The 26,345-nt window shown below is 35.8% G+C and overlaps 1 pseudogene; it reads right to left on the bottom strand.

Moving 5' to 3' along the window:
- Positions 1-830: 830 nt before the first annotated feature.
- LOC103073150 (inosine-5'-monophosphate dehydrogenase 2 pseudogene) lies at positions 831-2,373 on the bottom strand (annotated as a pseudogene).
- Positions 2,374-26,345: the final 23,972 nt, after the last annotated feature.

Here is a 26,345-nt window from a genome sequence, read left to right as displayed (position 1 = left end):
TCTTTTCCATCTCAACAGCCTTACACTATACCAAAATGAGATCACAATCTTGATCAACTTGTGACTTAAGAAGAATACTGAGAGAATCTAAATATAGTGAAAAACAAATGACTGTCACTGATATCCAGGATAAAATATTTCAACCTTGTTTTTTAGAGGATGGGGTTATTTTACATATCCCAAATTAAGCTCAACAGGAAAACTGCCTTATTTTGGGTAAATCAGGAAAACAGAATGAAATTTATGAATAGCAAGAATACGTAGTCATTCAAGACAATGGACTTTCTTTTTTGAGGAGTTTTTTTTTTTTAACATCTATTTGAATCGATTAGTGGGAAACAGAGGTAGAACAAAGCCTAGATTTGGGGATTCCTCTTTCCCAAGCAGATATATTCTTCCTGTTAGCAGGGTCAATGTGGAGAGAATAAATAGCAGTGAGAAAATAATTCTTTTTTAAAGGATCATATGCATTATAAAAAGATGATTTGTCAAATAGAAATCCATTAGTAATTTTTCTTTCCAGAATGATATAACTTTGAAAAATGAAGATTATTAAATACGGAAAGTAACCTAACTCACAATAAATTCATTCTCATCATTACTGATAATGATAATCACTCACAAAACATATCCTGAGGTCCTTTGCATATTCATTCATTAACCAAGCTGGCAAATCATCACTTTGACACATGGGTTATCCATGACTATCAGGCACATGGCTCTGTAAGTTATCCAGCCAGGGACCCCTATTTTATCTAAAGAGTAAGACACTGGTCAAAATTTTTTTTTCAAACTTTTATTGAAAAACCGAGGGTGTGCTGTATCCCTTTTCAGAAAAGACGCTTCTCATATGAGTGGAGGCTGTGGACACCACCTTCCACCTGAGCTGAGGATGTTCCCTTCTCAAACTTGAGCTCTCCAGAATACATCATGGCTTGGACTTGGGTCGAACTCTTGGCATCAATGTCCTGCCAGGAGTGCTAGATGCCGGCAATCAGGTAGGGAACAAATCTGGGCATGGATCCTTTATCCTGCACAGCCCCAGACAGCCCCTGGGCCACCTTGATTTTGTCAGCTTCACTGAAGTATCGGTTCTGGCTGCTGAGATGCTTGTCCATGGCATCGAGAGAACCCATACCATGATATTTCTTTAGCTGGATCCCATCAGAGAAGAAAACTCGCCAGGGGCTTCAGTGGTAACAGCCAGGAGGGAGCCCATCATAACTGTGGAGACCCCAAGGGCCAAAGCTTTGGCAATATGGCCCACATTTTAGATTCCTCCATCAGCGATGACAGGGACGTCAAAGCACCGTGCATATTCTGACACGTTGTATGCTGCTATTGATTGGGGCCGCCCACAGGCCAGCACTTCTTGAGTGATGCAGGTGGAGCCACTGCCCGTTTCCACCCTCAGGGCATCTACACCAGCATCAGTGAGGTTCTTGGCCTGAGCAGCTGTGACCACATTGCCTCCAATGACTTAGAGACTGGGGTATTTCTCTTTGATGTATTTGATCATGTTGATCTGGAAGATGGAGTTTCCCTGGGAAGAGTCCCAAACCATCACGTCCACACCAGCCTGGACTAGCAAGTCCAGCTGATACTTGTCATCCTCATGAGTGGCGATGGCTGCTCCACACAGCAGCTGCTTCTTGGCATCTTTGGAGGCCAGTGGGTAATCTCGGTTTTTCTTCAGGTCTGTCTGGGCAATGATGGCAACCAGTTTATCATATTCATTTACAATGGGTAACTTCCCCTTCTTGCTGCGCTGCAGAATTTCATTTGCTTCCTTCAATGTGATGCCTGCAGGGGCTACCACCAAGTCTTCCCTCTTCGTCAAGATCGCTCCCAAAAACTGGTCATGCTCCTCCTCCTTGAGAAAATCAATGCCCCTTAAGGAGATGATGCCCACCAGGTGGCTCCCCATCCAGCCTGTGTCAGTGATGGGGATACCACAGAAGCCATGCCAGGCCTTGGCTTCAAAGACATCCCACACTCGATCCTTGGGACTGAGGACCACAGGGTCCATGATGAATCCCTGCTCATATTTCTTCACTTCACGAACTTCATTGGCCTGGAATTCTGATGTACAGTTGTAGTGGGTGAAGCCAATACCACCTGTAAGTGCCATTACTATGGCCATCCCAGCCTCTGTGACTGTGTCCATGGGTGAGGAAACCAGCGGGGTCTTCAGAGTGATATTTTTAGTCAGAGCAGAGGTCAGGTCCACTTGGTCTGCAGTGAAGTCGATGTACCCAGGGAGAATGAGAAAGTCGCTGTAGGTGAGACTGTCCGCGAAGTTGAACAGCTGCTGTGCAGTGAGTCCATCGTCTGGCACGTAGGAAGTGCCGCCGCTCTCAGGTAGTCGGCCATGGCTAGCACAGGGCAAGGCGGAGCGTCTCCGAGGACCACGCCGCAGAGCCAAAATTTTTATATACTGGTAATTTGGGGGGAAAGCTTAAATCATCATTATAACTTCTAGTCACTTAATTCTAAATGACTCAGACTGGATTTCTTATAATGTGTGTTAAGCTAAAAAGAAAAAGTACTTTTGATTATTTAGAAATTTCAAAATTCTGAAATTTGTGAAACACAGTTCTTACAGCAATGATTCATCATCTAAGAAATAATATAAATGGGGTTGTCTATTATTTTAAGAGTCAACACATTTTTACTGACATTCATGTCTTCTTAAATAGCCTAAAGTTCTTTTCTATTATGTTAAACAACCAGTATCTTCCAGAGCCGAACTAGACAAACCAAGGTACACATTATTGAAAGTCTTGCCATGAGTCATTTGGCAATTATCTGAGAATAATTACCCTTGGAATCCTGACTCACAAATAATTTAGCTATTCAGCCCACCTTCTTTGTGCAAAAGCTTAGTGTGAAATGGGAACCAAGGAAATAAAATAAACGTCTGTTTCCAATATTCAGAACATCTGCATGAGTAAAAATTATTCAAAAAGATACCATGAATTTTTTAAATGAAATGCAGCATGTAAAAATTAAGCACTTGGTCTTTTCCTTTATATTTCATTAAAAAAATTCTAACTAGACTATCACCAGCTGTACATTTTACTACATTTTATATTATGGCAGGCAGTCAAAGCAATACTGCATTCTTTCTCATCTGAATTCCACATAAAAATTAATTTTAAAAAAAAGGAAAAAAACAGAGCATGTCTTTTGTCAGATGCAACAAAGAGTTAAGGATGTCATACAAACCGAGACGATAAAAATGGTCCAAAAACAAACTTGATTCCAAATAGAAAGTTTGAGATAAAAGAAAAGTGATATTGTTTGATTTCTTGTTAATTCAGACTTCCTAAAACAAATGAGAATTTGGATAAGAAATTTTGTTTAGCTTTGGAGAAAGGATGTCCATAATTTATAAGTAAAACCTGAGGAAATGGAGAAAGTCATCTTACTGGTTATTTTTTGTCCTGTAGCCTGACGATTCATAAACCAAGCAAGAAGAATATGCAAGTTATAAATCAGGAATCAACCAATACCAATCAAGTTTCCATATTTTTAAGAGAAACAAAGAATAATTAGAGAAAATATTCCGAAGACAAGCAAGAATTATTGTCTTGGGCTTCTCTGGTGGCGCAGTGGTTGAGAGTCCGCCTGCCGATGCAGGGGACACGGGTTCATCCCCCGGTCCAGGAAGATCCCACATGCTGCGGAGCGGCTGGGCCCGTGTGCCATGGCTGCTGAGCCTGCGCGTCTGGAGCCTGTGCTCTACAACGGGAGAGGCCACAACAGTGAGAGGCCCGTGTACGGCAAAAAAAAAAAAAAAAAAAAAATTATTGTCTTAAATAGGCAGATCAAACAATATCACTTAGGTTTCGGTTGGCATTTCCAATTGCTTTATGTAAATTGATTAGTCCAAGGATTTGAAAAGTTTTCCTCTTTAATTTAAAAATATTCATTCTGTTAACAAGTAAGCAAAACAAACATGGCTCACACCCTTAGCTTCATCTGTAAAATGAAAAATAGCATTGAGATAGCATCTCAATAAATGTTGTTCCCTTCCCCATTACCTCTCTATCTCACATTAATGGAAAGTCACAGGCCATACAGAATGAATACCAGATAGATAAGATCCTTTAGGTTAAGTGACAACACGTGTCTTTTGCTTGGCTTTTGGAAAATGTTGATTGCCTCTAACAACAATATTGCCTGTAATCCTCATCATATAATAAGAAATGAAAATAAGATATTATTATATTTTTCTCTTTTGAAAAGAATGTCATTGAATTTTTAAGATAGATGTATCATATTCTTAGATGATAAAGTTTTTTTTTAGAAATGCTATACATTTCTGTTACATTAGAAACACTAAACATTACTAAGATGTACAAATTCAAGTATACTGTATATGTTCATTTTAAGACTTATATCCATGCTGTAGATCACAAAAATAAATTGAATGTTCTATAATATTTGTCTTTTAAACCAAAACCCAGGGTGGAGAGAGATGGGAAATAATAACACGGATTTACTTTTTTAATACTTAGCCACGGCTGATCTCATATTTGTAAAGGGAAGTAAAATTATGATGTTAATATTGTAGAACTGACAACACACTTAAAAGAGTGTAACTCTACACTGTTTTCTATTGCCTATGAAATCCTAAGAAAACAGAATTTTACCAACAGAATTATTGCTAGGAAAATTATAATAATAACTGGCAGTATTTTCATGATTTTTTCTATTTACTAGGAAAAAAGTAGAAAAAGGATGAAGCATGTGATGCCTTTACTTAATATCGCACTACCTCACCTAAGCATATGGCTACATAAGGATTGAAAAAATTGCATGGATTTTGTTTTGAATTTCATTTAAATTAGAATTTTCTCACATGTTCAATCTTGTGAAATTTGCTAACGTGATCTTCGCTTCAGTAATCAATCTTTTGTCTTCCTTTTTTGTTGTTCTTGTTATGACTTTTTTTCCACTTCTACTATAATCTTCTGAAAAAATGTTATTAATATTTGGGCCTTTAAGAATAAACAGTGTCAATGAAAAAAAATCTAATATCCCTATATAATTTATACTATAACTTCTCATTACCCTCCAAAGAAGGGTAAAAACATTTTCATGAAAAAAAAGCTATTTTAGTGACCTTTTGTCCCTCCCTAAGAGGAAGAAGTCTGACAGGTAGATATATGGAGAGTTTGTTATTTTAAATTCCAGATCTTGTGATTATCTCTGACTCAACTTCTGGGGTTTTATCTGGAATTCCTGTGAAGGGTCAACAAGTGTATTACTGCCTGTCTTCGCCTTTTTGTGACCTTAATTTTAAAACTACACCTTATAGGACTCAGAAAGCAGATTATAGTGCTGTATTTCAGCAGATAGACTTTGGAATGGGACGCATCAGAAAATATATCATTATCTCAAGCAACCAGAAATTTACAACTTTTTAATATATTTATGTATATCTACTTTTGTTTATCTTTAATTGTAGAGTTTAAGGAAAAAAATTTAGGAACTTTTTGACTCCAATACTTTTTCAGAGCCAAACATCCCACTGCATTATTTCTTCTGGGGGAAAATGTTTTTATAGTATTTCTATAATTAAATGATATCTAATATAGATAGATGTAGATGTATTTACATAAATACATCTTAATAAACCATGATGAATATTCATATTAAAATTTTGGAAAATAGACAAATGTAGATAAAGCAACACATTTTGATGACATAACTTGTCCACATATACTAGAAAACTGAAATGAGCAATTTCTGAGTAAATTTTAAGTATAAACTTAAGTTCCCTGGTTCCAAGCCTCCAATTATTGCCCCAGAAACCTTGAGCAGTGGTTAAGGATAACAGAACTATTACTATTACGGGATGGTGAAAATAGGTTTACTAAAAAGAACACATAACATAGGTAACAAATGGTGGAAACAAATGTACAAGAAAAAAGGAAATTAAAGATGAATATATAGAAAATTTCCTGGAAAGGAGATACTGCAGTGTAATGCTTAAAGACTATGGTTTTGACGTTGCTTAATGGGTTTCAGACCACTTGCTAGATGTGAGATGTGTGATCTTAGGCAGGTCATTTAACCTCTCTAAACGCATTTTTCCATCAGTGAAAAGAATATAAAATTGTGCCTTTCTTATAGGTCTGACATGAGGATAAAAAGTTACACATTTTGTACAATACCTGGCATATAAGCCTTTGTTGTTATGAAAATGTCCACTGTAAATTTAACAAAATAATTGGATGATAAACAAAACCATCCAAATATTATAGATGATCCAAAATGTTACTATAGTCTAAAATGTAAGGTCCCAATTAATCTCAAATGCAGTTATGGGATAAAATTAAATTCTTATTATTAGAAAAGGAAAAGAATTTCAATAAAGAACCAAGCTATGAATTTGGTTTATTGTCTGAAACAGAATAATACATGGAAATCATGAGCTATGGGTGCAACCGTCTTTTGTGTTATGCTTTATCCCTGTGACATTGTTAAAGACTTTCAACAAATCAAAAGTTGAGAACATTTGAATACTAAAAGCACAAAAAATACCCCTAAGAATAATGATTATGTGAGATTAAGAAATCTAGCACATTCATCTTTTCAACAGCAATTTTTCAGTTTCTTTTAATTTGAGAAAAATTTCTGCCATCTTAAACATTTTTCCCTGCAATCATTTAAAGACAAACAAGACTCAGAAGTAAAAATCTATGAGACCATTTCCACTTATTATCACATACAAAATGTGAACGGGAGCTTTTCCTTTTGATCAAGTTTGAATGGCAAATTTTGTCAAGCTACGTTTAAATATCCCATCATGATTCCAATTCTTTCTGCACACATACCTTTCCAGTCATTTTGTTTCAAATGATTGTTAATACCCTGAAGTCCTAAAAAAGTTCAGTCAGTATAGTCAAACTGGATATATACTTAGAAATAATGACAGAGAGCTCATGGCAATGTGTATTTTACACACTGAACTTGTCTCCTGGTCAGTTATGCCAGGTCTGAAATTAAATATTCTCAACCTATTTCTGTGATCTCTCTTACATTGTTGTCCTAAACTATTTATTATCTAAACATTATAATTTTATATGTTTATTCCATTTCTCAAATATTTATAGCCAAATCTTTTTTAGATATCTTGATGAAGTAACCTCACCATCTACCTATATACCTACTAGATAAAATAACAGTAAAAATATTTTTTGAGATCTCTGATTCTCTTGGTACCACTGATAATTTAGCATATTGCCCTATCAACAGAAAATAGAATGCTGATTATCTATTAATTAAGGCATATTTTCTATGACAGCTAGGGCCTAACTAAGCCCAATATCTTTGTTTTGCCTTTTCAGTTCCTGTTTGATTGATTAGTTCATTTACATACCCCAGTGTTCCAATAAGACACTATATATAAGCTTCAAAATATCAAATAGATCATGATTTCTACATTTCTTTTATTTTAATTGAATTTTATTATTAAATATTCATAAAGAGGAGCATATTTAACATATATGGCTAGCTCAAAGAGTAGTACTAAAATGTATACCGGTTTTCCCATTAACCAATTTATGTAGTTGGGGCCTTGTATTTTCTAAAGCTTCATATTTTGTCATCTTTGCTTGCAATTCCCCCCATCAGAGATAACCAATAAATTCTGTATTATTCATTATCTCTTTTCTCTATGGACTTTGCCACATTTATCTATATACTTATACAACCTGTTCCTTTTGGCCCAAATTTGAACTAAACATGAAATCATACTGAAGAAACTCTGCTGTGACATGATTTGACACTCGACATTAAGTTTTGAGATAAATATCAAATTATTTGCTGCTGACAAATTTTATTTATGCACTGCTGACAAATGTGTTGAGGGTTATGTTCTAGTCTGAGGCTTCTATCACAATACAAGAGAGACTTGAGGAGACCTATTGCTGGGTCATATGGTATATTTTGAACTTTACTTGGAAAAGGCAAATTGTTTTCTAGAATACACCAATTTATAATTCCCACAGCAGTGTGTTAGAGTTCCTATTGTTCCTCATGTCTGAAAATATGTGATCTTATTGGCTTTTAAATTTATGTCTGGTAGGTATATCGTTGGACCTTTAACTAATATTTTCCTGAGAACTAATAAACTTAAGCATCTTTTCATATATTTATTAAAATTTGTGTTTCCCTTCTAAGAAATAACTGTTCATAACTTTTTCACATCTTTTTCACTGGATTGTTGGTCTATGTATTACCTTTTGATTCATGGGAATATACATGGCATATATATATATATATATATATATATATATATATGCTAATGTGTTTTTTACTTTTCTTTTTATTTTTTCAATGAACATAACTTCTTAATTCTAATGTAGATGAAACTATCAACTTTTTGACATTGTTTTGGCTTTTTTAATATTAAGAAAGTATCCACTACTTCAAGTGCATAAAGATACTCTCTATGATTGACGCTAAGGTTTGAAAGGCTGGTTTTCAGAGTTAAGTTTTTGTCCATCTAGAATTGTCTTCTGTGGATGCTGTGAGCTATAGATCAAATGTTCCTGAATTTAATAAGCCATCCTTTCCTAATGCCAACTTTCACCTGTATCAAATGTTAATATATACACCAGTTTATTTCTGGGTTCTCTGATTCGTCAATATAGTTTTCCATCTCTGCACAAATACCAAACTGTCTTATTACAGGTTTATTTTGTCTTGATATGTCCTAGAGCTTAGGTTTAACAAGCCAGATACATTGCTCAGAGACAGGAGGCAAAATATTGTTACCCTCTTTATTTCCAGAGATGTTTGTACCTTACAATTTATTTCATCCTCTTTCAATACAACTATACACACTTTGTTTTGTATAGAATGTGCTTGGTATATCTTTCTTTGTACCTTTTACTTTGAACCTTTCTTTGTTTTTATATTTTATTTGTGTCTCTTATTTAGAACATATAGCCAGATTTTCTTTGTATTTCCATTTTGATAATCTTTTATTTTACTGAAGTATTTAGTCTATTTACATTTGTTGTGTTGTTGACGTAAAATATCTGGAATTATTTCTATCAACTTTTTTCTATGTTTCTTATTACATTTTACTCTACTAGTTTCACAGCTCAGTCTTTAATTCCTATTCATTTAGTGGTTACCCCAGATATTTAATTTATGTTACTTAAAAGGTTCTAAGGTTAATAGTATCACTAATTTGAACAATAATAGCATATAAGTTGGAAGGGAGCTAATTAGAATAAAGCAAGCCTAGGTCCTTGTATTATTTGAAGAGAAAGTTACATCTGGAGAACTTTATACCAGAAACAGTTTATACTTAATTTTTTGCTTTTTTGTGGGACCACATAGGTAATACGGCTTGGGGCCTCAAACCAACAATAGGAAAGAATTCTTAGGGATTCTCATGGGAGACTTTCTCCATTCACCCAGAGCCGAAGTATCCTCACAATGCCACTCTGCAGAGCAGTTTTATATTGACATGCTTTATTTTTCATTATTTGCTTTTTGTTATTGTTACTGTGGTTTATCCACTGAACAGATCACCTTTGCAAGAATATCAGATATGATCTCCCAATTTTTGTAAACCCATCATTTTGTCTCCCACCTCTGAGCAGTGCATCGGCCTGTTAAACCTAAAGTTCTAGGCCAAAGCTTCTCAAATTACCTGAGGTGAAGAAGCATGTTTTATTGTTTTTGTTTTTTAATTTCCAATGCTTTGCAAGCAAGCCCTAGATTCAGCCTCTTTTCAAAGGTTCATTTTATTGAAGAATGGGTTCCAGTGGAACTTAGAAACCAAGATCTGGACACTGGATAGCTTGTTTCTACTGGGGTATCACTGCTTCTAGACCCTCCCAGCAAAGAGAGCTATAAAATATGTGTATATTAACCCATGTACATGAACATATCTGTAATTTTCATGTTCATATATTGATATATTAAGCTGAAGATAAGTTTGTACTGCCTCTGCTTGAATTCTATATGACAGGGCATATATTTAAACTTTAAGAATGGTATTTTCCTTATCCACAGAATAAAATTAATTTAAAAAATATCACCTGGAAACACTAGCTTTTAGAAGCTTTTTGCAAGACGTATATTGATATTTTAAAATAATAAAACTGAGGTCAAGGCTGGAGGTGCCTTCAAGATGGCAGAGGAGTAAGGTGTGAGATCACCTTCCTCCCTACAAATACATCAAAACTACATCTACACGTGGAACAGCTCCTACAGAACACCTACTGAATGCTGGCAGAAGACCTCAGGCTTCCCAAAGGACAAGAAAATCCACACATACCTGGGTAGGGCAAAAGAAAAAAGGAAAAACAGAGACAAAAGAATAGGGACGAAACCTGCACCTCTGGGAGGGTGCTGTGAAGGAAGAAAAGTTTCCACATGATAGGAAGCCCCTTCACTGAAGGAGAAGGTGGGTGGGCAGTGGGGGGAAGCTTCAGAGCCACAGAGGAGAGCACAGCAAGAGGGATGCAGAGGGCAAAGCGGAGAGATTCCTGCATAGAGGATCGGTGCCGACCAGCACTCACCAGCCCGAGAGGCTTCTCTGCTCACCAGCCGGGGCGGGCAGGGCTGGGAGCTGAGGATCGGGCTTCGGAGGTCAGATCCCAGGGAGAGGACTGGGGTTGGCTGAGTGAACACAGCCTAAAGGGAGCTAGTGCACCATAACTAGCAGGGAGGGAGTCCGGGGAAAAGTCTGGAACTGGCTAAGAGGCAAGAGACCATTGTTTTGGGGTGCACAAGGAGAGGAGATTCAGAGCACCACCTGAATGAGCTACAGAGACGGGCGTGAGCCGCGGCTATCAGCACGGACACCAGAGATGGGCATGAGACTCTAAGGCTGCTACTGCAGCCACAAAGAATCCTGTGTGCAAGCACAGGTCACTATCTACACCACCCCTCCCAGGAGACTGTGCAGCCCGCCACTACCAGCGTCCCATGATCCAGGGACAACTTCCCCAGGAGATCACACGGCGCACCTCAGGCTGTTGCAACATCACGCCAGACTCTGCTGCCACAGGCTCGCCCTGCATTCCATACCCCTCCCTCCCCACGGCCTGAGTGAGCCAGAACCCCCTAATCAGCTGCTACTTTAACCCCATCCAGTCTGGGCAGGGAACAGATGCCATCAACCTACACACAGGAGCAGGGCCAAATCCAAAGCTGAACCTCAGGAGCTGTGCCAACAAAGAAGAGAAAGGGAAATCTCTCCCAGCAGCCTCAGGAACAGCAGATTAAATCTTCACAGTCAACTTGATGTACCCAACATCTCTGGAATAGACTTTGGGAGCAACTGTAAATTTGGGGTTTGCTTTCTGCAACTAATTTTTCTGGTTTTATGTTTATGTTAGTTTAGTATTTAGAGTTTATTATCATTGGTAGATTTGTTTAATGATTTGGTTACTCTCTTCCTTTTTTTAATATATATAGAAATATATTTCTTTTTCTGTGAGTGTGTATGTGTATGCTTCTTTGTGTGATTTTGTCTGTATAGCTTTACTTTTGTCATTTGTCCTAGGGTTCTGAATGTCCGTTTTTTGTTTGTTTTTATAGTATAGTTTCTAGTGCTTCTTATCATTGTTGGATTTGTTTTTTGGTTTGGTTGCTCTCTTTCTTTCTCTTTTCTTTATTACTTTTTAATTTTTAATAATTTATTTTATTTTAATTATTTTATTTTATTTTTGTTTCTTTCTTTCTTTCATTTTTTTCTACCTTTTCTTCTGAGCTGTGTGGCTGACAGGGTCTTGGTGCTCTGGCCAGGTGTCAGGCCTGATCCTCTGAGGTGGGAGAGCTGAGATCAGGACATTGGTCCACCAGAGACCTCCCAGCTCCACAAAATATCAAACAGCAAAAGCTCTCACAGAGATCTCCATCTCAACACTAAGACTCAGCTCCACTCAACAACCAGCAGTCTACAGTGCTGGACACCCCATGTCAAACAACTAGAAAGACAGGAACACAACCTCACCCATTAGCAGACAGGAGCACCTAAAATTATAATAAAGTCACAGACACCCCAAAACACACCACTGGACGTGGTCCTCTCCACCAGAAAGACAAGATCCAGCCTCATCCACCAGGACACAGGTACCAGTCCCCTCCACCAGGAAGCCAACATAACCCACCAAAACAACCTTACCCACTGGAGGGAGACACCAAAAACAAAGGGAACTACAAACCGGCAGCATGCAAAAGGGAGACACCAAACACAGAAAGGTAAGCAAAATGAGAAGACAGAGAAATACATAACAGATGAAGGAGCAAGGTAAAAACCCACCAGACCAAACAAATGAAGAGGAAATAGGCAGTCTACCTGAAAAAGAATTCAGAGTAATGATAGTAAAGATGATTCAACTTCTTGGAAATAGAATGGAGGAAATATAAGAAGCGTTTAACAAGGACCTAGAAGAACTAAAGAGCAAACAAACAATGATGAAAAACACAATAAATGAAATTAAAAATTCTCTAGAAGGAATCAGTAGCAGAATAACTGAGGCAGAAGAACAGATAAGTGACCTGGAAGATAAAATAGTGGAAATAACTACCACAGAGCAGAATAAAGAAAAAAGAATGAAAAGAATTGAGGACAGTCTCAGAGACCTCTGGGACAACATTAAACACACCAATATTCGAATTACAGGGCTCCCAGGAGAAGAAGAGAAAAAGAAAGGGACTGAGAAAATATTTGAAGAGATTATAGTTGAAAACTTCCCTAATATGGGAAAGGAAATATCAATCAAATCCAGGAAACACAAAGAGTCCCATACAGGATAAATCCAAGGAGAAACATGCCAAGACACATATTAATCAAGGTATCAAAAATTAAATACAAAAAATATATTAAAAGCAGGAAGGGAAAAGCAACAAATAACACACAAGGGAATGCCCATAAGGTTAACAGCTGATCCTTCAGCAGAAACTCTGCAAGCCAGAGGGAGTGTCAGGACATATTTACAGTGATGAAAGGGAGAAACCTATAAGCAACATTACTCTACCAGCAAGGATCTCATTCAGATTTGACAGAGAAATTAAAATCTTTACAGACAGGCAAAAGCTAAGAGAATTCAGCACCATCAAACCAACTTTACAACAAATGCTAAAGGAACCTGTCTAGGCAGGAAACACAAGAGAAGGAAAAGATCTTCAAAAAAAAACAAAAACAATTAAGAAAATGGTAATAGGAAAATAGATATTGATAACTACCTTCAATGTAAATGGATTAAATGCTCAAACCAAAACACAGACTAGCTGAATGGATACAAAAACAAGACCAGTATATAGGCTGTCTACAAGAGACCCACTTCAGACCTAAGGAAACATACAGACTGAAAGTGACAGGATGAAAAAAATATTCCATCAAATGGAAATCAAAAGAAAGCTGGAGTAGCAATTCTCATATCAGACAAAATAGACTTTAAAATAAAGACTATTACAAGAGACAAAGAAGGACACTACATAATGATCAAGGGGTCAATGCAAGAAGAAGATACAACAATTGTAAATATTTATGCACCCAACATAGGAGGACCTCAATACATAAGTCAAATGCTAACAGGCATAAAAGGGGAAATTGACAGTAACAGAATCATAGTAGGGGACTTTAACACCCCACTTTCACCAAAGGACAGATCATCCAAAATGAAAATAAATAAGGAAACACAAGCTTTAAATGACACATTAGACCAGATGGAATTAATTGATATTTATATGACATTCCATCGAAAAACAACACAATACACTTTCTTCTCAAGTGCTCATGGAACATTCTCCAGAATAAATCATATCTTAGGTCACAAATCAAGCCTAGGTAAATTTAAGAAAATTCAAATGGTATCAAGTATCTTTTCCAACCGCAGTGCTATAAGACTAGATATCAATTACAGGAAAATACCTGTAAAAAATACAAACACATGGAGGGTAAACAATACACTACTAAATAACCAAGAGATCACTGAAGAAATCAAAGAGGAAATGAAAAAATACCTAGAAACAAATGACAATGAAAACACGTCAACCCAAAACCTATGGGAGGCAGCATAAGCAGTTCAAAGAGGGAAGTTTATAGCAATGCAAACTTACCTCAAGAAAAAAGAAACATCTCAAATAAACAACCTAATCTTACACCTAAAGCAATTAGAGAAAGAAGCACACAAAAAGCCCAGAGTTAGCAGAAGGAAAGAAATCATAAAGATCAGATCAGAAATAAATGAAAAAGAAATGAAGGAAACAAAAGCAAAAGATCAATAAAACTAAAAGCTGGTTCTTTGAGAAGATAAAATTAATAAACCATTAGCCAGACTCATTAAGAAAGAAAGGGTGAAAACTCAAATCAATAGATTTAGAAATGAAAAGAAGTAACAACTGACACAGAAGAAATACAAAGGATCATGAGAGATTACTACAAGCAACTATATGCTAATAAAAAGTAAAACCTGGAAGAAATGGACAAATTCTTAGAAAAGCACAACCTTCCAAGACTGAACCAGGAAGAAATAGAAAATATAAACAGACCAATCACAAGCACTGAAATTGAGACTGTGATTAAAAATCTTCTAACAAAAAAAAGCCCAGTACCAGACGGATTCACAGGCGAATTCTATCAAACATTTAGAGAAGGTCTAACACCTATCCTTTGCAAACTCGTCCAAAATATAGCAAAGGGAGCAACACTCCCAAACTCATTTTACGAGGCCACCTTCACCCTGATACCAAAACCAGAAAAAGATGTCACAAAGAAAGAAAACTATAGGCCAATATCACTGATGAACACAGATGCAAAAATACTCAACCAAATACTAGCAAACAGAATCCAACAGCACATTAGAAGGATCATACACCATGATCAGGTGGAGTTTATTCCAGGAACCCAAGGATTCTTCAATATACGCAAATCAATCAATGTGATAAACCATATGAAATAACTGAAGGAGAAAAACCATATGATCATCTCAATAGATGCAGAAAAAGCTGTCACAAAATTCAACACCTATTTATGATAAAAACCCTCTAGAAAGTAGGCAGAGAAGGAACTTACCTCAACATAATAAAGGCCATATAGGACAAAACCACAGCCAGTATTATTCTCAATGGTGAAAAACTGAAACCTGGGTTTCTCTGGTGGCGCAGTGGTTGAGGGTCCGCCTGCCGATGCAGGGGACACGGGTTTGTGCCCCGGTCCGGGAGGATCCCACATGCCACAGAGCGGCTGGGCCCGTGAGCCATGGCCACTGAGCCTACACGTCCGGAGCCTGTGCTCCACAACAGGAGAGGCCACAACAGTGAGAGGCCCGTGTACCACACACACAAAAAAAACTGAAACCATTTCCTCTAAGCTCAGGAACAAGACAAGGTTGTCCACTCTCACCCCTATTAATTCAACATAGTTTTGGAAGCTTTAGCCACAGCAAACAGAAACGAAAAAGAAATAAAGGGAATCCAAATTGGAAAAGAAGAAGTAAAGCTGTCACTCTTTGCAGATGACATGATACTATACATAGAAAATCGTAAAGATGCTACCAGAAAACTACTAGAGCTAATCAATGAATTTGGAAAAGTTGCAGGATACAAAATGAATGCACAGAAATCTCTTGCATTCCTATACACTAATGACGAAAAATCTGAAAGAGAAAATAAGGAAACACTCCCATTTACCACTGCAACAAAAAGAATAAAATACCTAGGAATAAACCTACCTAAGGAGACAAAAGTCCTGTATGCAGAAAACTATAAGACACTGATGAAAGAAGTTAAAGATGATACAAACAGATGGAGACATATACCATGTTCTTGGATTGGAATAATTAACATTGTAAAAATGACTATACTACCCAAAGCAATCTACACATTCAGTGCAATCCCTATGAAACTACCAGTGGCTTTTTTCACAGAACTAGAACAAAAAATTTCACAATTTGTATGGTAACACAAAAGACCCCAAATAGCCAAAGCAATCTTCAGAAAGAGAAACAGAGCTGGAGGTATAAGGCCTCTGAACTTCAGACTATACTACAAAGCTACAGTAATCAAGACAATATGGTACTGGCACAAAAACAGAAATATACATCAATGGAACAGGATAGAAAGCCCAGAGATAAACCCACACACATATGGTCTCCTTATCTTTGATAAAGGAGGCAAGAATATACAATGGAGAAAAGACAGCCTCTTCAATAAGTGGTGCTGGGAAAACTGGATAGCTACATGTAAAAGAATGAAATTAGAACACTCCCTAACACCATACACAAAAATAAACTCAAAATGGATTAAAGACCTAAATGTAAGGCCAGACACTATCAAACTCTTAGAGGAAAACACAGGCAGAACACTCTATGACATAAATCACAGCAAGATCCTTTTTGACCCACCTCCTAGAGAAATGGAAATAAAAACAAAAATAAACAAATGGGACCTAATGAAACTTCAAAGATTTTGCACAGCAAAGGAAACCATAAACAAGACGAAAAGACAAACCTCAGAATGAGAAAAAATATTTGCAAATGAATCAACTGACAAAGGATTAATCTCCAAAATATACAAGCAGCCCTTGCAGCTCAATGTCAGAAAAACCAACAACCCAATCCAAAAATGGGCAGAAGACATAAATACACATTTCTCCAAAGAAGATATACAGATTGCCAACAATCACATGAAAGGATGCTCAGCATTACTAATCATTGGAGAAATGCATATCAAAACTACAATGAGGTATCACCTCACAGCAGTCAGAATGGCCATCATCAAAAAATCTACAAAAAGTAAGTGCTAGAGAGTGTGTGGAGAAAAGGGAACCCTTTTGCACTGTTGGTGGGAACGTAAATTGATACAGCCACTATGGAGAACAATATGGAGGTTCCTTTAAAAACTAAAAATAGAACTACCATACGACCCAGCAATCCCACTACCTGGCATATACCCTGAGAAAACCATATTCAAAAAGAATCATGTACCACAATGTTCACTGCAGCACTATTTACAATATCCAGAACATGGAAGCAACCTAAGTGTCCATCGACAGATGAATGGATAAAGAAGATGTGGCACATATATACAATGGAGTATTACTCAGCCATAAAAAGAAATGAAATTGAGTTATATGTAGTGAGGTGGATGGACCTAGAGACTGTCATACAGAGTGAAGTAAGCCAGAAAGAGAAAAACAAATACCGTATGCTAACACATATATGGAATCTAAAAAAAAAAAATGTTCTGAAGAACCTATGAAAAGCAGGTCCTGCCTATGGGCAGGACAGGAATAAAGACTCAGATGTATAGAATGGACTTGAGGACACAGGGAGGGGGAAGCGTTAGCTGGGACGAAGTGAGAGAGTAACATTGACATATATACACTACCAAATGTAAAATAGATAGCTAGTGGGAAGCAGCCACATAGCACAGGGAGATCAGCTCGGTGCTTTGTGTCCACCCAGAGGGGTGGGAGGGAGATGCAAAAGGGAGGAGATATGGGGATATACGTATGCATATAGCTGATTCACTTTGCCATACAGCAGAAACTAACACACCATTGTAAAGCAATTATACTCTAATAAAGACGTTAAAAAAAATAAATAAAATAATAAAACTATATTGCCTTCAAAAAAAATTATTAAAGTTTCTAAACACAGAATCTCTTTCAAAGACACCGTTCCAAACCACAAGATATTCTATACAAATGAAATTTCTAAGCTTCCTGTGCTTCATAATGCCAAAAATGGGAGCCCCATATTTCTTTACCTATTCTTGAAAAATTATTTTATATAACTCTACTATATTCTTAAGTTAACCTTAGAAACTACTTCTTTTCTGAAAATATTGTGCCGCTGACATCCAAACTTAATTAAACTCATTTCTATATTATTTTCATAATAAAATATCTAGTAACTCTAAATTTCGCTATTTATAAAGATTAATATTTTCTTCATCAATGCACATGATAGAGGTGAAGCTTTTATATTCAAGACAATATATTTCCATATGATAGCTTTATATTCACATATACACATAGAATCAGGTTTATAAATTTAATTGTGTTGAAAAAGTATATTAACTACTTAACTGTACCTAAACTGCCTTAAATTTAACTTATACTATTTTATGTACTATTTTTGTCAAGATTGTTTTCTACTTAATAATTAAACAGAAGGGGGCAAATATGGCATAGACATACAAGATTTGTGATAAATAAAAATAAAACCAGCCAGGATGAACCCTGCATTCTAACTTATACACACTCAATAACTGTTATATACCAAGCATGATTCCAGTATCATATATGAGAATTTACTATATTGGGCATGGTGCTATGAAACACAAATCCAAACAAGAAATAATTTTTTCTGACACTGCACTTCATTGAAGAAATTAAAGAGTTATTATGTTATGACTGATGACAAAAGTTCAAAACTTAATAGAAAAATTAACCTGTGAAACATGGTATCTGACAGCTAATACTGAACCTGTACTGTGAAAGGTTAAAGATTTTTAAGGTTATTGCTGATAATGGAAGAAAGCAAAACAAGCAGAGACCCTGAGCTATAGCTTTAAATATATAATGTGAAAATAAATCTGTGATTTGAAAGAATGATTTGCTAACCCATTTCCATCCTGTGAAGAATATATAACCTTCTCAAACATTTTTAAACATATTTGTGTTTGTTATGCATTAATATTCTGGATATTTTGAAAATTATGCAATCATTATCTAACACAGGAATGAAAACAATAATAAGACCTTAGCCAAAGGAACTCACCATGGCTAATGCGGGTAGAGGTAGTGCACATTTTTCCTTCTAAATTTTATATTTAACCTAATGTTTTCAAAATTGTTTGTAAGAATGATTGAAAAAAATTACTTGCTAATGTTGTCCTTCCACTACCACCCCTTCATAAGTGTCATAAATTACAATTTTTCATTATACTAGAAAAATAAATACATTTCTACCAAAACATGTTTATTTTCATTATATTCCCATAACCATTATAACAGAATTTTAATTCATTTTAATAAATAAATGGGAATGAAAATTTATCAGTGCCTAAAACCGCAGATTTTTTTAAACTACTAAATGATCATGATATTTTAAATACACAATTCTACATTGTTAAAATCTATTGAAATAGAATTTATAGATGAGTAATCAAGCCATAAAGCACCTGTACTTTCATCTAACAGGACATGGAAAACAGCACTGTAACATTTCCAAGAAAATTGATACTCTAAAAATCTTGGAATAATTAGCAGACACCTCAGCTCCTTTTGCTTAAATATTTTGATAACTATAGATGCTCCATTCAAAAATCATTCACATAAACTTCTAACAGAATATATTCAGTAACACAGGCTTAGTATAGATATCAATATTTTCTCATAAAACTTCATTTAACAACTGAATGTACAACTGCCATGTTTTCGTTCTACATATACTTATGAAAGAAGCATTCCTCAGTGATACATCATGTTACAAAATATGCAAGACATAGCAAATCATTCTTTGAAATCAGAAATTTATTTTCACATCATATATGGGTTAAAATTTTTTAATAATTCAAAGACTATAAGTTAAGGTAATAACTGAAAATATTATACTCAAGAATTATTAGGTACAATAGTTAAGAACACCCTACTCAGTTATTTTATACTAAAATATTTGTGCATGTATTAATCCAGAATAGAACCTGTAGAAAATATCTAATATTAGTCATTTGTATTCTTTATACACAAATGGATTAAAATTTTTCAGAATGTTGTCTCTGATTGAGCTGTACCTAAATTTTAAAAAAAGAAACTTTTAGAAAGTTGCTTTTAATAAAAATAGATAAATTATTAAAGTTGACTTTATCATTTTCAAATAATCTTGGAGTATGTATTTAAATAAAGCAATTATTATTGGACACTTTCTATGGGCTCAACAATTTAAATTCTATACTTGGTTTAGCACATCTTATTTCACCTTTTCTACTTCTGCAACCAGAATTATGTCTTCTCACTGGAAAAATATCCTGAGTATCATTCCCCAAAAGAGAATTATAGAATATAGTGAAACAGTATCTTTACCAAATGTGAATTAAGTATTTTATATGGCTAACACTACATGAATTTCTCTCTGTATAAAGCCTTTCATTTAGATCATTGTATTCATAATTGTAGCTCAATTTCAAAAAAAAGTCCTCTGTTTAAAAAGAGAAATAATGACAAACACCTGTTGAAGAGAAAAAATTGTATAAAAATAATTAGGCATGTTTTCATAACTATTTTGGCTTTGCAGAAGGTAGCAAAATCTTTTTCATGCTACTGAAATCTTATTTTCTTACTGTCTTCCAGTGTCACTACATATTATAGGGTCCAAATTGTGACATCAAAAAAATTAAACTCAGGACATTTGTGCATTCTGCATTCAAGCATACACTAGCAATGCAGCGATTTGACCTTTGAAAGAGGACAATTCATGTGCGCATATCTCATGCCTGTCTGCCTTCCATATACTTAGCAAGATGATGATTGCTCCCAGCTATGTTGATGTACTTCTATCCACTTGACTGGCTGTGGATAGGAGGCAAATGATCTATATCTGTTAAGAGGTGATCTTCTTTGTAGATGTCTCACCTAATCAGAGGAGAATATTTGTAAACAGAAGCAGGTCTGCTACTTCATCTAGTCTCACTACAACCTGCATAGGTTTCACTTGCCTTATATAAAAGGTCACTGCAAATACTGCTGTGAAATGGCCCAGGGAATGAGTTCCTTCAACAAGCTACCTGTGGCAATGCACAGTAGGAAACCCTTTCTGAGAAATATATTGCACCTCTTCAAAGATAATCCAACCATAATGTTGGTTTAATTTTCCTCAGGGAAAGGAATACTTTCCATTACATACTAGATTAAACTATATAAAATTGCCAACATGCAAACATTTTTGATCGATACGAATGCTGATTTCTTATGGTTCAACCTAATATATCTCATAATGTAATATAAAATTTAGGGGAAATTTGTCATCTCTATTTTTCTTTCAGATTTATGTATTATTAAAATCAGAAATTTCTCTTTGGTGGCCTATACCTCTGCCTGAATTTCCAGAAACGTTAAAAAATGACCAATGTAGCAGAACTCCTGTAGCATTTTCTGTCAGTACTGGTGGTTTTTCAAGGTATGATACATGACTCACTCAGGTAAGGAGAATTTTGTGGTACACTGATAAACATGAGAGCTACTAGAAAATTCATAGCTAGCATTTTAAACTAGCATGCCTTAATGAGTAATACTTCTTAAAATCATTTAATTTATTTAAGTCTTAAAAAGTGAGTCATTGAAAAAAATTAAGTAGACAAATGGTACTCATATGGATGACAAAAATGTGAAAAACATTGACCTACACAACTACAATTTTCCATATATTACCACATATTATATTGCTGATATCCCAAGCTTCTCCAGAGAAGACAAAAGAACTTATATTTGAATGTACCATATGAATTATGATTTTTGTTGATAAAAAACAGACTAATATTATCAATTTCATATAGTTTGACCTAGGTATAGCTCTTCCACCACACAGCATTCAATGACTAAAAGGTATTAAGTAAAAACTAAATTTTGATTGAATGACTGAATTAACACAAAGACTTTGAGTTTTTCATTTCTCAATATGAATACAAAATATATCAACAAGTTTAAGAAAACTTGCCTGTAAACAAATGTCAACTGAAACATAAGGATAGAAGTCAACATGTTTAACTCATGTGTAAATATTAGAGATGCATGGATTCTTTTTACACAACACTCTTCTCTGATAGCAACACAAAAATAAATGATTATGCCTCCTAAGAACTCACACCTTTGTTGATCCAAATTGGATCAAGATCAAGGATAAATTCATTTCTCCATTTCCTCCAAAGATATGGAATCTAACAAATTAAGAAAAAAAGACAAACTCAGACAGCCTATATGCCCATCCCACTAGAATAACATATAATTAGAAGCAAACATTCAAAATCCAACAAACAACTTAAGAGGACTAAATCAAGCATATTTACCCCCCAAAATGTTCCTCTCTGGACACTTGAGCACATAATAATGCAATGATGTAAAATATTTACTTTGGCAAACTAACTTTAAAAATTAGCTTTGTAGGGCTTCCCTGGTGGCGCAGTGGTTGAGAGTCCGCCTGCCGATGCAGGGGACACGGGTTCGTACCCCGGTCCGGGAGGATCCCACATGCCGCGGGGCGGCTGGGCCCGTGAGCCATGGCCGCTGAGCCTGCGCGTCCGGAGCCTGTGCTCCGCAACGGGAGAGGCCACAACAGGGAGAGGCCCGCGTACCGCAAAAAAAAAAAAAAAAAGCTTTGTAAACATCATCAGAACCCAAATATCCCAACCTGCCTTAGCAGATCTCTCATTAGTTCTTTGAGAAAAGAATAGAAAGACTATGTATTAGTAACCTCCCCAATAAGCAATTAGAAATCTATAATTCTTTGAACACTACTTATATTGTTACCAGGAATAGGGATGCAGGCCAGAGGGAATGTCAAAGGATGACCAGAGTCAGCAACAGGTAAATAACCTTTAACACACTTTTCACTATTGTATGGTTTCCACCCTTGTTTACTCCACTCAATCATACTCCTCTAGCATAGAATTTCTAGCTATGATAACAGTGACATAAAGAACGTAGGAAAAGGCACCCTTATTTAGAAATGTATGTAGGCCAACAAAATAGAAACACACTCTATAAATAGATGTAAATGTTCTTGTGAATTCTGTATACAAAAAGGGTGGTTTAGTTTAGAAAAACATTACAAGTTTGAATTAAATTGCAAAGGAAGAATATTTGCATTTTTATGCCTTTGAGGATATTTCACTTCAAATCTAATGTGTGAATTTATTAACCAATGCTATTGCAATAAAATCCAGGAAGCTTAAAATAATTAGGGTTACCATGTAAAACACAGGATTCCCAGTTAAATTTGAATTTCACGTAAATAATAAATAATTTTTTAGTATAAGTAGGTCTCAAATATTCCATGGAAGCACTTATACTAAAATATTATTCATAGTTTATCTAAAATTTAAACGTAGCTGGGTACCCGGTACTTTTATTTCCTAAATCTGGCAACCCTAAAAATAATGCATATGGAAAAAAGAAACAAAAGTCTTTTTATTGAACAATCTAAAGAACAAAAGAACATTCCTGGGTTGGTGGAGGTGGTCAAAGGGTCAGAAGTTTTGATTGTTCCCAAAACTAATATCTCCAAAGCTTCTTCCAGTAGGTCTCCCCTGACTTCACCATGTCTAGAAGTTGTTGGTTCTGTCATCTCTTCCCAGGTATTGTCTTTAGTATTGGCTATAGATTGCATTGGTTCCTTCTCAGATGTAGAAAATCATCAAGAGTTTGCTTTTATCACTTAGATTTAAAATTATGTACAGATTTATATATTTACATGAAGCCAATGAAGACCATCATTAAAAAGTAATACAGGGCTTCCCTGGTGGCACGGTGGTTGGGAGTCCGCCTGCCGATGCAGGGGACACGGGTTCGTGCCCCAGTCCGGGAGGATCCCACATGCCAAGGAGAGGCTGGGCCCGTGAGCCATGGCCACTGGGCCTGTGCGTCCAGAGCCTGTGCTCCGCAGCAGGAGAGGCCACAGCAGTGAGAGGCCCACGTACCACAAAAAAAAAAAAAAAAAAAAAGTCATACAGCCAAACAAAGTAATTAATTATAAGGTTAGAAGATAATTTACTTTTGCTAATTACTCACAGCTTGGTGCCTATTTTTTCACAGCAGCCAACAACTGCATGTTTTTAATCTCCATAATAACAATAATGGCATACATCATTAACCCTATTTTATTCTTTTAAAAATTTTTTTATAATACTAATAACAAAGATCATTAACCTCTATTCTGTTTAACATCTAATCAGCCATTTTAGTTAAATAAATATCATAGAAAACATTAAATATCACTTTGCTGAGCTACACTGGCTCTCAGGAGGGGAATTCTTCCTAATGCATTATATTAACATCAGTGTACTCCACAAGTATCAAACCATGAATGGTAACAAGGAAATAGATAAACAATAATTTATGACTTTAATCAAATTAGTTCAAACCTGCCTTTTTCAAAGTAGTTTTAAATCTTATTTGTATAATTGCATTGTGTTTATGAAGTTATTTTCTGAAGCTATTTATAGAATAGAGCTGTCCCATTACTGAGATACTATAAGACAATAGCTCATGAGCATGCCAAGATAGTGAGACTCAATGTGCTTTGGAAGGGAATTTCTGAGAACAACTGCTCTCTGAAGTGTGGAAACCTGTACAGTATTGCTGGCCTTGGTAATAGTTACTCTGAATCAAGACTCTTATTAAGGGCAACATACCTGCTTGCCATAACATTTCTATGGGTTTATGACCTAAGTAAAAATTTCACACAATCAGTGACATCAAAAGAACCAAAATGGTAAACAAGACTCCTACATAAAATATTTAGCAAAGCCTTGTCCCAGCTCCCAAATAAATGGTCACTTCTCTACATATGAGTCCTTATTAGCTCCTTATGAGAATAAGTACTTAGGCAGTCCCGCACTACTCAGTCTGCCTGCCCTATCAGGCTCGGTTTAGGAGACAGGTGAAAGAAAGATGAGTCAGAACTACAGATAAGGTATAATATATATAATTTTAACAGCGTTACCCCAACCCTTTTCTCCTTTATAATATTGAGAGAGAGAGAGAGAGAGAATCTTAGCAGAGGCTTTTAGGGGAAACTAGTACTTACTTGATAAATGGCAGTACTTGTAAAATACCTCTGTGCCTCTCCCTAATTTCTGGGCCCAAGATTACAGATTTGCCTATCTTTTGTAAAGCAAAAAATGATATTATGCCACACTGATTTAACAGCTAGAAATAAAAATGTGCTATTCTTTCCCAACATACATTTTAGCATCCGGTCTAATTTCCTATCATGCACACCCCAGAATACATTTTTTGTGGTTTTCCATCAAATTCACTACATTATGTATTTCTCAAAAAACATTCAGTTCCATCCATGATGCTTTTGTCTAATATATCTCTCAGTCAGACAGAGGACACTAACTAAAAAAAGAAAGGAGCTTCTACTGGAGCAGGAAGAGAACGGTGTTAAGTGGACTCTTCCTAGCTGGCTCTGATATCTCATATGCACCATGGGATGTACATATAAACAGTAATATGGCTTTATCCACCCTCCATTGTTTGACTCAGCATTAGTTAATCCTCTTTCAAATACTGTGTTTGGCTTCTGAATGCCATAGGCACAATATAGAAAACACAGGGGTCCGAAAACAGAAATTCAAAAATGGTTTGGACAAAAACATGGCTTAGGAGAAGAAGTTAGAATTAGGGTTAGTTCTTCCCCAAGATAATAAACTAAAAGAAAACCTAGCAATTACTTGATTTGTGTTCTTTTCCCTGAGTACAATTTAAACCTTTGCTTTATTTTCTGAAGGAAAAGGAACATGACTTAATAATCAGAGAAGAGGCTCACTTCTCTTTGATTGACTTATTCTTTGACAAATTCACAGAGCCCATTCCACAGCCAGCATCAATGTCTCTGTTCCCCTCTTCCCTAGATGTATCAGAGAGGTGGCCTGGTGAATAGGATGCACACTGGATAGAACAGTAAGTGGGACACAGGATTTGGGAACACCAGGCTATAGCAGACACTGCCACAGTTCTGCTCTCTCCTTTTTGGACTACATGTATTGCTTCCTTAATGCCAGTAACTAAATGGTGTTTATTTTTCCTGAACCTAACTTCTCCACTGAAAATTATAATCTGTATTATACTACTTCCATTCCTACTGTCCTATATTTATTTAGGAGTTACTCTACTTTATGGACATTCTGGTAGAATACGGTAGAATGCTTTGAGCAATCTTTGATAAGGTACTCAATAAATGCAGGTATCTTATCTTAACTAGCCACAGACCTGGATACGTACAAAACTGAGTAGTGAGGGCAGAAACACTTTGAATTTTCTGTACAATGTCAGGAAAAAGAGAAAGCCTTTCTGCATTTTCCTATGCCTTATTTTGGCTAAAAATCCTGGTTGCCTAGCTCCCAGTGAAAAACACTTGATTTAAGACACTAAATGAGCTACACTGTCATGTAAGATTTGTTGACATTTCACACTGTCTTTCAAATAATTTATAACTAGTACACAGTTCAAGGAAACAAATAATGATTAAAATTTATATTCATCATAAATTAAAAAGTGATTCCTTTGGTTGTAGCACATTAGAATATCAGAACACAGTAACTATTTGTATTTTAAAATATGAAGCATCAAT

The sequence above is a fragment of the Lipotes vexillifer genome, unplaced genomic scaffold, assembly GCF_000442215.2.
Source record: "Lipotes vexillifer unplaced genomic scaffold, Lipotes_vexillifer_v1.1 scaffold164, whole genome shotgun sequence".
NCBI lineage: Eukaryota > Metazoa > Chordata > Mammalia > Artiodactyla > Lipotidae > Lipotes > Lipotes vexillifer.
This window is presented reverse-complemented; position numbering and strand designations above follow the sequence as displayed.